Raw genomic sequence first — 12126 nt, forward strand, 5'->3', positions numbered from 1 at the left:
TCATTCCCCCTCCCCATAACGAGAGCAAAGAGAAGCCAGAGGTTTGTTTAGGGAAGCTCTTTCTTCAAAAAAATAGAATTAGGGAAAAGCATTCTTCTTCAGGCATTATGCAAGTCCCTTAAGTCTTTTGTGCTCCAATTCCTAAACTGTAATTTATTTTTCAAGGATATGCAAAAATAAAATGTCTGAAACACTTCAAAAATTAATATATACCCTATAAATAGTTAATAACAGTTAATATTTAATGAGCATCTAAGAGGTGCCAGGCACTGTTCTAAGACCATTATGTGTGCCAACTCAATTCCCCAAACAACATTATTACCCCTAATTTAAAGATATGAAAACTGAGTGCCCAAGCTTGAGTAACTTGTTTAAGGTCACATAGTGGTCAAGTGGAAGAATGTGATTTCCACTGCATTCTCAGTGATTGTGTTTAGTAAGCTCTAAATCTGAGGGCACTGATGTTATCCCCATGGCCTGGAAATCAATAAAGATTTTATAAATTGAATTTGGATGTTACTGACTTTGTACATGGCTGTGTCAATAGCGAGTTTTTTTTCTTTTAGGAATATTCTGGCTAATCTAATATCAGTCATCTCAGGACAGCTCCTTCAGGAAATCTTTTCCACCTTGCCCTGCCCGCCATGGGTCTGGGTTAGGTTGGCCTCCTTCTTGTCCTCTGTTGTATGATATGTCCTATCATGTTAAATGATGGCTGTCTTTTCTCCCTTTCTCACTAGAGTTTTTGAGGCAGGGATTGTGTTTTCTGCCTCTGGATGGCAGAGTTGTAAAATTATTTACACTTCTTAGATATATTAAGAAAACTGTACTTTCTTCTTTTAAGATAATTTAAATAAGCCCTCTCTTTTAGAATAGTTTTAGAGTTAAGGAAATAGTTGCAAAGAGAGTACAGAGAGATCTTCAAGCTCAGGTTCCCCTATTGTTAACATCTTACAATAGTATGATACGTTTTTTACAATTAGTGAACTGGTATTGACGCAGTATTATGGTCCATAGTTTATTCAGATTTCCACAGTTTTTACCTACTATCCTTTTTCTGTTCTGGGTTCCCATCACGATACCACATTACTTTTAGTTGTCACGTCTCCTTAGATTGCTTTTGGCTGTGACATTTCCTTAGGCTTTCCTTTTTTAAAAAAAAACTATTTAATTGATATATAATTGACATATGCCACGGTGTAAGTTCAAGGTGTACAATGTGTTGCTTTGATACATTTATATATTGCAAATATGATTACCACTGTAAAGTTCTCTAACACTCTGCCACATCACATAATTATTTCTTTTTTGGGATGAAAACCTTTAAGACCTAGTCTCTTAGCAAGACCTAGTCTCTTAGAAGTTTATAATACAGTATTGTTGTCTATAGCCACTATGCTGTGCATTAAATCTCCAGGACTTATTTATCTACTGGTTATTATGTTTGTAACCTTAAACAAGATCTACCCAGTTCCCTCACCCCAGCCCTAATACATACTATATCTTCTTTACCCATTCATCCACTGATGGACACTTGGGTTGTTTCCATATATATTTTATTCTTAAAAACTGCTCTGATCGCCTTTACTGCTCCTCAACTGCTAGATAGACACGGGAAAACAAAAAAATTAAATTTTAGTCTAGTCTATTTTAAAACTAATTCTGATACAATTATTTAAATAATCTCTTTTACCCTATCTCTATAAAATAATTGTTTTATTGTTTCCATCCCCCTTCCTTTCCTTACTTCTAAATTGTGTCTGGCACACAGAACAGGGTCTCACATGAAATCATTGCATTGGAGGAGTTGAACTCTGTGACCTTGAACTGGGCATTGTGTAGGGGCTGATGTTACTGAAAGTACATCTGTATAGTCCTGTTCCTGGTTATCCTGTTGACATAAGCTACTGATGTCTATAGCTGATAACTTCCTGGTCATTCTCTCTTTGCCTGGTCAGAGCCTAGAATCTCTCCCTGCTGTCTCAGACTTCCTTGATGTCCTACTTTCACTGCAGACCCCTCTGAGTATCTGAACTGTTCTCAGCCTGGGCCAAGGCACAAGACGTTCATTGCTGGAGCCACCTCACCACTGCCATGGTGGATCCATGTAGTACGTGGGGATGAAAACTAGGTCCTGTCTGTAACTGATATCCTTGCTTTACCCTCCTAATCGTGCTGGGACTCCCCTTTTTGGACCTCTGCCCTAATTTTTTTTTTTTTTTTTTTGCCTCACACAGCACTCTTCATCCAGAGTTCAAAACAGAGCAGAACAAAAAGTCCTTTATGAATTTGACAAATGCCGTACCTACTGTGTGCTACGCACTGTTCTAGGCACTGGAGGTACAGTAATGGACAAAGCAGACATGAATCCTTGACCATCTGGAGCTTATTTTCTAATAATGCCCTGAGCCTCTCTGACTTGTTCCCACTAGGACATGTCAAACTGTTTCTCTCACCTCCCTCTCTCTTTAGATGGTCTCATTTTCACAATTACTCAAACCCAGAAGGAATGGATTTCCCTTTTTTCCTACCAGGAGCTAGTTCATTAGTCCCTGCCTCTATGTTAAATGAGAGAGAAAAGAACTTAGAGGGACTCCTCGGTGGCTCAGTCGGTGAAGTAGTTGGTTAAGCGTCTGCCTTCCGTTCAGGTCATGATCCCGATTGCTCCCACTGCTTGTGCTCTCTCTCTGTCTCTGATAAATAAATCTTTAAAAAAGAACTTAGAGAATTTTTCTCTATCAAAAATGCCTATAGTCTTGCTGCAAAATCATGTTTTGAATGTCAGGTGTTTAATATTAGCTTGTCTCTTTCTTTGCATTAATTCTTTAACAATCCAAGTCCCCTACTGAGGCAGATGGGTGTCTTAGGCCTAATGGGAGAAAGTCTGATCTGTTGCAAAGGCAAATGAGAAAGGCATGTTGATACCTTTAATTAATTCAAAATAGATCAAAGACTTAACATGCAAAACTAAAGAACTATAAAAACGTGTATATATAATCTATAAACATAGTTTATAGGGTTATAAACTATAGAACTATAAAACTCTTAGGAGAAAACATAGGGCAAGAGTCATGATACTGGATTTGGAAATGATTTCCTGGATATGACGTAAAAGGCACGGACAATAAAAGAAAAAATAAGCATATTGGACTTCATGAAAATTAAAAACTCTTGTGCAAGAAAGGATACAATCAACAGAGTGAAAATGCAGCCCTCAGAATGGGAGAGAATATTTGCATATCTCTATCTGATAAAGGATTAATATCCAGAATATATGGGGGAACTCAACAAAAAAACCAAACAACTCAATTCAAAAATTGGCAAAGGACTTGAATAGACAATTCTCCAAAGAAGATATACAAATAGTCAATAAGCACATGAAAAGATGTTCAGTGTCACTAATCATTAGGAAAATGCAAATCAAAACCCCTGTCAGGTAGCACCTCATACCCACTAGAAGAAAGAAAGAAAGGTTTTCTACTGTAAGAAAATATAATCTGTGAAAGAGATAATTTTACTTCCTTTTAAATTTGGATGCCTTTTCTTCTTCTTCTTTTTTTTTTTTTCATAATTGCTCTGGCTAGGACTTCTAGTACTATATTGAATAAAAGTGGTGAAAATGGGCACTTTGCCTGTTCTTCATCTTAGAGGAAAAACTTTCAGGCTTTCACCATTGAGTGTAATGTTTGCTGTGGATTTTCCCAAACAAAGCTTTTATTTGTTAAGGTAGTTTCTTTTTTTAAAAATTTAATTTAATTTAATTTAATTTAAATTCAATTAATTAACATGTAATGTATTATTAATTTCAGAGGTAGAGTTGAGTGATTCATTAGTTGTATATAACACCCAGTGCTTATTACATCACGTGCCTTCCTTAATGCCCATCACCCAGTTAACCCATCCTGCCACCTCCCTCCCCTCCAGGAACCCTGTTTGTTTTTCATAGTTAAAAGTCTCTTATGGTTTTTCTGCCTCTCTGAGTTTGTCTTATTTTATTTTCCCCTCCCTTCCCCTATGATTCCCGGTTTTATTTTTTAAATTCCACATATGAGTGTTGAGTGTTTTTTCATAAAAAGGGATTACATTTTGCCAAATGCTTTTTTCTGCACCTATTGAGATGATATTTTATTTCTTTTTAAAAACATGCATTCTCCCCCTCCCCCCAGATAAATAAAAACATGCATTTCCTTTTTCTTTTGAAATGTCACAGGGTTTGAATTTGTTGTATCTCATATGACAAGCCCATAGCTAGCATGGTGCTAACAATGTTGCATTTAATGTCTTTTCAAAAGTAGTACTCTTCTTATTAATTTAGTTAGGTTTTTAAATTTTCTCAGACATGAATAGGAGTTTACTTGATAGCTGGTTTTGTGGGTCTTTTGCCCAACTCAAAAGGGTGGAAAACAAACCTTTTAAAACAAAGCTTTCAAGATGGAAGAATGCATACGATATTCCGACAATAACAGTTACAGATTCATCTCTCCTACCAGAGGGGAGAGCGGAAGGTATTTTTTTCCCTAACTCTCCGTGCCTGGAACTGGAGATTGTTGCCTATGGTATATAACGAACTCTTCATAAAATATCCTGGGAGGGAATCAAAGAGCAATGGTATATCCTTTGCCCTTTCTCCCTCTTGTTTCTCCAAGAGAGAGTGCATCAAACTCAGTAACTTTCATGTAGTTAATCTGTGAAGTATAGTATGAATGTATCCACGTTCTGCAAATAGTGCAAAAGTGAGCAGTTGTGCCATTTGAATCAGTATTGTTGAATTGAAATATTTAGATTTGGTATTAAGAGAGAACTGTACACCCTTTGTCATGTCATTATTAATTGCTTTCTCATTTTAAAGCTCTATAGACTCATGCATTATTCAATTCTCAGAAGCTAGGTTGATAGATTATCTAAGGGTAGATGGCTAAACAGTAATATAAACTCAGAATTGGAAAATAGAGGCACTTTGACTAACCCATCAAAGTAGGTCTTTATTTTAGACAGAGCATCATACAGTACATTGGGTAAAAATAAAATTAGGTGAAGTATCATCTATGTGTGATACCTGCTATATAGATTCTCAGTTTGATGACCAACACAACCGAATTTACCAGAACACTTAACTCAAGTATTTCACTGCCAATCAAGTGAACTCAGAGGAAAGGTCAACAGTATAAGACAGACGCCAATCTATTTTAACTGCCTAAGGGTTTAAAAAAAGCCCTCTTCTCAATTTACAGTGACTGTGGGAGTCATTTTCCTGCTTACACAGTGATTAAAGGGGTTGTATATCATGAATGCAGCACAGTGGATAATCAGCAAAGCAAGGTTAAATTAAATTAATCAGCAGTTTGGAAAGTTTATTGCATGAACACAGGTTACATGTCCTGTTGAGGCAAGTAATTGCTTCTTTGAAAAATACTAATAACCTTTCATCTTCTTTTTTTTTTAAAGTAGTTTATTGGGAAGAATTTATTTAGAGATTCAAACATAGTAAAGTTACATTTTAAAAATATATGAGGCTTAAATTTGATAATAGTATTTTTGAAGTATAAATTTATGTAATGTACACAAACTTTAGAACAGATTCAGTATTTTAGTCTGAACTGATTTTGCGAATCATGCCATATTCATTTAATATATTCTCTGGGATCCGTCTTGACTTCTCTTTCTCTCCTTCCTAGGGCTTATTGATTCTTTAATATTTTAAAATAAATTTTTAAAAAGTAGTGCAAATTTAAAGTGATTACTAATTCCTTCATGTTATATCTTAATAGAGATCTTAAAATCAAGATGTCAAACAACATTCTTATGTTCATAATTCTGGACTGTTTAGGAGGCAAGGTGACATAAAAGGTGATTTGTTAAGCATATTCAAGTTTGAGAAGTGCCAGTCATACCTTTGTGCTTCAAGTTCATGCCTTCCTAACCTCCATTTTTAAGGACCCTCTACCTTCTACTTTTCTGAAATCTGCAGACCATCAACTAGCCAATTCAGCTGGATGAGCTTGGACCAAAATGGAATTTCTCAGCAATACTGAGAAATATTTAGTGAAATAATGGATGATTTTCTGTGTGAATATTGTGGACGCAATGTATACTTTTTATTTGTATTTTTTAAGGATTCATTCACTTATTTGAGAGAGAGAGGGAGAATGCAGGGGGTGGGAAGAGGGAGAGAGAGTCAGACTGCGCTGAGTGCGAGCTCAACTCAGAGCTTGATTCCATGACCCCAAGACCACCACCCGAGCTGAAACCAAGAGTCGGATGCTTAACTGACTGCACCACTCAGGCACCCCTTTTATTTGTATTTTTAAAATTTTCTGTATTGGAAAACGAAAATAGACTATATGAATAATTTACACACAGTTTTACCATAGGTCACATCATCTCTGGGTTGATAAAGTTCTTTGGCATTTTAATTATTTAGTATAATATGTGTTGCGTACCTACAAAGCACTGTCTTGCAAAATATTGTTCTACTTGGTATATAATATCAAAAATAGAAAAAAATCAAAATTACAGAAGTATAGAATCAGTTTTCCTACAAAGAATAAGTGAATCACAGAATGTTGTGACAACAGGCTCAGTAGTCACATTTTGTTAGCTAGTGCCTAGAAGAGTAGTTAAACCTATGCAAATTAGTTGCATTTTATTTGGTAGCATAACCACAGATAAAGTTGTAATTTTGAGAAGCACATTCAAGTTTGAGAAGCACCAGTTATGCCTTTGTGTCTCAAGTGCATACTTTCCCAAACCTCCATTTTTAACTTTTCTGAAATGTGCAAGCCATCAGGTAGCCAATTCAGTTGGATGCTTTTTAAACTCTAAAACCTGTAACTTTGTGTCCTCTAAATTGTTCTTCCCTTATTTGTCAGAAAAGGGGAACTTTTTTCTTTTGTATTCTATGTATTTTTTACTTCTTTCCTCTCAATGATTTTTGCTTTTGGAAGCAAAGCATCACCTCCGGCTTTCAAGGAAATATTTTCTCTCTGATCAACCTGAAGATATTTGTCCATGGTACTTCCCTCAACAACACTGAGGTACTGAGTTTCTGTTTGGTGTTGAATTTTATCAGAAAGCTGGGGTGCCATGAATTTCAATATTGTCTATTTCTAAGTAGCTTTAAGTACCTTTAAAAATAAAACGGCTGGAAGGACTGCTTGGTGGCTTTCTCTGCCATGTTCAGCATTTTTTGGTTTTGTTTGCCTCTTCACCACATTATAGATATCTTTTATGATCCAATAATTCCTCTATTAGGTATTTACCCAGGGAAAATGAAATAAATAAATAAGTAAATAAATCCCCCACACTTTCCTTATCCATATATATGTATATGTGTAAATATATATATGTGTGTGTGTGTAAATATATATATATATGTATATATATATATATGAAATGGAACATTATACAGCTGTATATATATGTATATGACAGAACATTACACAGCTATAACAAAAGTTGAGGTCGTGCCATTTGAGAAAACATGGATGGACCTGCAAGGTATTATGCTAAGCGAAAAAGTCAGACTGAAAAGGACAAATACTATAGGATTCCACTCATAAAAAGAATCTAAAAATATGAATAAACCAGTGGGGTTGCCAGTGGGGAGTTGGGCAAAATCAGTGAAAGGGAGAGGGAGATACAGATCTCCAGTTATGGAATTAGTAGGTCATGGGAATAAAAAGCAGAGTATAAGCAATACAGTTAGTAGTATTGTAATAGTGATGCGATGGGACAGATGGTAGCTATATTTCTGGTGAACATAGCATAATGAATAAACTTGTCAAATTACTAAGTTGTACACCTGAAACTAATATAACATTTTGTGCTGACTATACTCAAAAAAAGAAAAATCTTGGACCTGATAAATTTCATCTCTCCCAGTAGTAGCTATAATTTCTGTATCTTAGCCATAAGTCTTCTTTTATTCCAGAACTCTGAACCAATTTAGGGAAAATTTTTATTGGACTTTTTCTCCTTTCTGATCTCTTAGCTTTGTTTTCTTTTTTCCCCCCATTTTTGTTACAAAAGGAAAAAAATCCTCATGAGACATGTTGCCATTTTGAAGTTTAGGTATGTATGTATTTACTATTTTTGTGTGTGTATTGGAAGCACATTTAGAAATATTCTCTGTAAGTTACACTTAAACATTTTTAGTTGGTAAATGCCAGCAACATTATGGTTTGTTTCATAAGACCGCTCTTTACTTTGAAACCATATCCTCTGTTTCTTCATTTTCTCTAAAAACCACACAGGATGATGAGGAAATAAAGTGAGAAAAGTATGCTGCATTATACATAGAACAAACTATGTTAAATATCATTTATTAAATGATATATAGAATTTCATGGTACAAGGCTTAGGATCGTCTGAAATTGACTCCGAGAGTTCATTCTTGGTTACCTGAACCACTGGGCCATTTGGAACCAGGAATACCTTTCAATCAGTGGAAGAAGCCACACCTGAACCCAGTGTTCTATAAGACTACAGCATTATTTTACCCTCTTGCAAGAACTACAACTTTGTATGGTCTCTGCTGTCCTTGGGTGCTGGGCAGCTAGCATTCAGAGTCACTTCCTCTAAATAGATAGCATGCAATCCAGACTGCCTAATATTTAAGTTGTCTGCTTATGTCTTCTTAGAAGGTTGCTATCATGCTTGCCCTATAAGAAAGAAGAGCAACAGTGGGGAGGGACCTTTTTCCTGGAATACTGGACTAAGTGTCCTTCAGATGGCCTGGGCCCCTGCATATTTCTTCATGGGAAAAATTGTAGGATCAAAGGACCTGTGGCTTTTCTTGTTGCTGACTGCTTGAGTTTTCTCAATAAAAGCTACTATTTTAACCCTTACAGTATGATATTGTAAAATTTACCCTGAGCTCTGGTGAACCTCAGGTGGCCATCACAAAAGGACCCATCTTGCACAACACATCAAAGCTTTGCTCTGCATACCTTACTTTGGGCAGTTCATATCTCAGTTTGCATATTTGTAGCCTGGATCAAAGTCACTGGCCATGTTCATATTTTGCCTTGGATAAAATGTCCTCCTGTTTATGTCTGTTAACTCATGCAATTTCTTCTCAGCCATCTACCCCCCGTATTCACATATCTCCTTGCCCAGCTAAGATTCCATCATGTATTGTTCAATAATGCTTCCGCTAGTTCCCTTCCCCTTCGGTCTTCTTTGTGGCATCTGCAATCATGGATAAACCAACTGCTTTCCCTACATCTGTGCCTGAGCAGCCAAGCACTGCTGGAGAGAGTTACACAACAGGGCCTGTTATTTTACAGAAAATTAATTAAAATAACTTCAGACTGTATACCAACCCTGAAATGATTCTCAATGGCTCTCCCATTTTCCATAAGGATTATTTCAAGCCTCCTCAAGAACCTTCTTCCTCTCATCTGCTACGATTATCAGAAGGGGATCTTGGCTTTCATTTCATAGGGATGATAGAAGCCATTAAATGGGAACTCCATCACCTGCCCCATTTCCAGCACACACGACCCTATTCCATTTCCCTTCTGTTACAATATGGGTATAATTATTTCTCTTGAGGCTAAATCCTCCTCTACTGCTTTTATTTTTACCTCCTCTCACCTTCTAACTACCTGAAGTTATGGATTATCTTTTCTCTAATCTGAATATTCATAGTCTCTGTTGAAGCTTTTAAAAAGGCTCAAGTTTTTTCCCAACTAGGAGAAAGAGAGAGAGAGAGAAGAAAGAAATCCTCACTTGATTCCTTCATTCCCTTTAGCTACTGCGCTAGTTCCTCTTTACAGACAAATTTTTGAAAAATTGCCTCGTTGGACTATTTCTATTTCTCTCCCACTAGCAATCTCTAAACCGTCTTCAAGCTAATTTTGTCCTATATTACTCTATCTCCGGATTTCTTGACCTTGGCATTATTGGCATTTTAGGCTGAATCCTTCCTTTATGTGTGTGGTACCATCCTGTACATTTAGGGCGTTACTTAGCAGCACCCCTGTCTTCATTCACTACATGCCAGGAGCAGCCTTCTCCCTCCAGCTGGGACAACCAAAAATGTCTTTAGACATTGCCAAATGACCTCTGTGGGGCAAATTTGCCTCTGGTTAGGAATCATTACTCTATCCCCATGGCTCCTGTTAAGGTTACCGATGACTTCTTTGATGCTCAATTTCATTTTTTATCTGATTTGAAATTGCAGTGGCATCTGAAATTAACCTCTCACTTCTTGAGATATTTTTCTCTCACCTCCAATGATTTAATGTTTTCTTGATTTTCTTTTTACCTCTCAAGTTGCTCTTCCTTTCTTTCTTTCTCTCTCTCTCTCTCTCCCTCTTCCCCTCTTCCTTCATCTCTCTCTTTCTTTAAAACTCCTTCGCAGGTTCGTCCTTTGCCAATTGATAATTAAATGTTGGCCTTCTCTTCTTATTCAGCTCTCTTTCTAGGGAATCTCATCCCCATCCAAGGCTTTAGTTTCCATATTATACTTCTGTTTTCAGCTACAAGGAACTAGCTTCAGTATGGTGAACAGGTCAACCTTCCCACCAACAGCAACAAAAAAAGCTGGATACAATAGTTTATCCAGAGCTTGTGAGCCTTATCTCTGTGTGGTAGCCTTGTCCTTTAGAGGGAAAAAATCTAGTTCTACCTTTTGAAAGGTAACAAAATTAGTTTTTTTTAAAGATTTTATTTATTTACTTATTTGAGAGAGTGAGAGAGCGAAACAGAGGGAGAGAGAGAAGCAGACTCCCCTCTGAGCAGAGAACCTGACATGGGGCTTGATCCCAGGACTCCAAGATCACCACCTGAGCTGAAGGTAGATGCTTAACTGACTGAGCCACCCAGGTGCCCCAGAACATTAGTTCTTAATGAGAATAATACAGATTAAGATGAAATGCTATTTCTTAAATTGGCCTGGAAGGGCCTCCATAATCTGCCTCCACCCCTGTACCCTCCCTAACGTCATCCTCCATCACCATCCCTTTTGTATTCCTTTTTTTTTTTTTTAAAGATTTTATTTATTTATTTGACAGAAATAGAGACAGCCAGCGAGAGAGGGAGCACAAGCAGGGGGAGTGGGAGAGGAAGAAGCAGGCTCCTAGCGGAGGAGCCTGATATGGGGCTTGATCCTATAACGCCGGCATCACGCCCTGAGCCGAAGGCAGATGCTTAACAAGGCAGCCGCTTAACGACTGCGCCACCCAGGTGCCCCTGCCTTTTGTATTCCTACTCAAGGTAGCTGGCCATGGTTCAGTCCTTTGCTCATGCTCCACCACAGGACTCTTTTGCCTAGAATGCTCTTCTTGCCCACCTCTGCCTACTTAATTCATCCTTCGGGTCTAACCTCAAGCTGACTTCCTCAGGCAGCCTTCCCTGACATTCCTGACCAGCGCCAATCCCCCATTATGGAGGCCTTCAATGGTCCCCGAACATTTCCTTACAGCATGGCACAGGAACAGTTTTCCATTTACTTGTGTGGTTAATGAGACGGCAGAATACAGTTGAGTGGTTAAGAGCAGGGATTTTGGAGCCAAGAGTTTGCTCACCTTTAAAATGGGGGTGGTAATAGAACCTACCTGAAAGGGTTGTTGTGAGTGTTGAATGATTAGTGTTATGTACAATGCTTAGAATGGTGCCTGGAAGATAGTAAGCATATGTAAATGTCTGCCGTAGTTTTAAAAAAAATTAACTATCATCCGTCTCTCCCACTATTTTTGCTCATCATTTTCTACTCAGTGCCAGCACAGTTTATGACACATGGCAGGCATGTGGTAACTGCCAGAGTAATGTATAAATTCAAGTGTTTGGAAAAAGAAATGCTGTATAAACGCAAAGCACATTTGTATAGATGAAAAAAATGGAGATTCTGCGTTTTGTTTTTAAAATGATTCTACTACAGTCATTCACTGTTTTCATTTGCACAATCTAAGCAAAGAAGAAAATAGGTGATTTCTTAATTTTAGGAGAGTTTAAATAATATTTTATGCTGGTTGAGTTCATTATAACAAAATCAGTGAAGTCAGAGTCTTCGAGTTAAAATATTATAAATTTGATGGGGCACCTGGGTGGCTCAGTTGTTTAAAAGTCCAACTCTTGATTTCGGCTCAAGTCATGTTCTCAGGCCCCATGTGGGGCTTTGTG

The sequence above is a fragment of the Ursus arctos genome, unplaced genomic scaffold, assembly GCF_023065955.2.
Source record: "Ursus arctos isolate Adak ecotype North America unplaced genomic scaffold, UrsArc2.0 scaffold_12, whole genome shotgun sequence".
NCBI lineage: Eukaryota > Metazoa > Chordata > Mammalia > Carnivora > Ursidae > Ursus > Ursus arctos.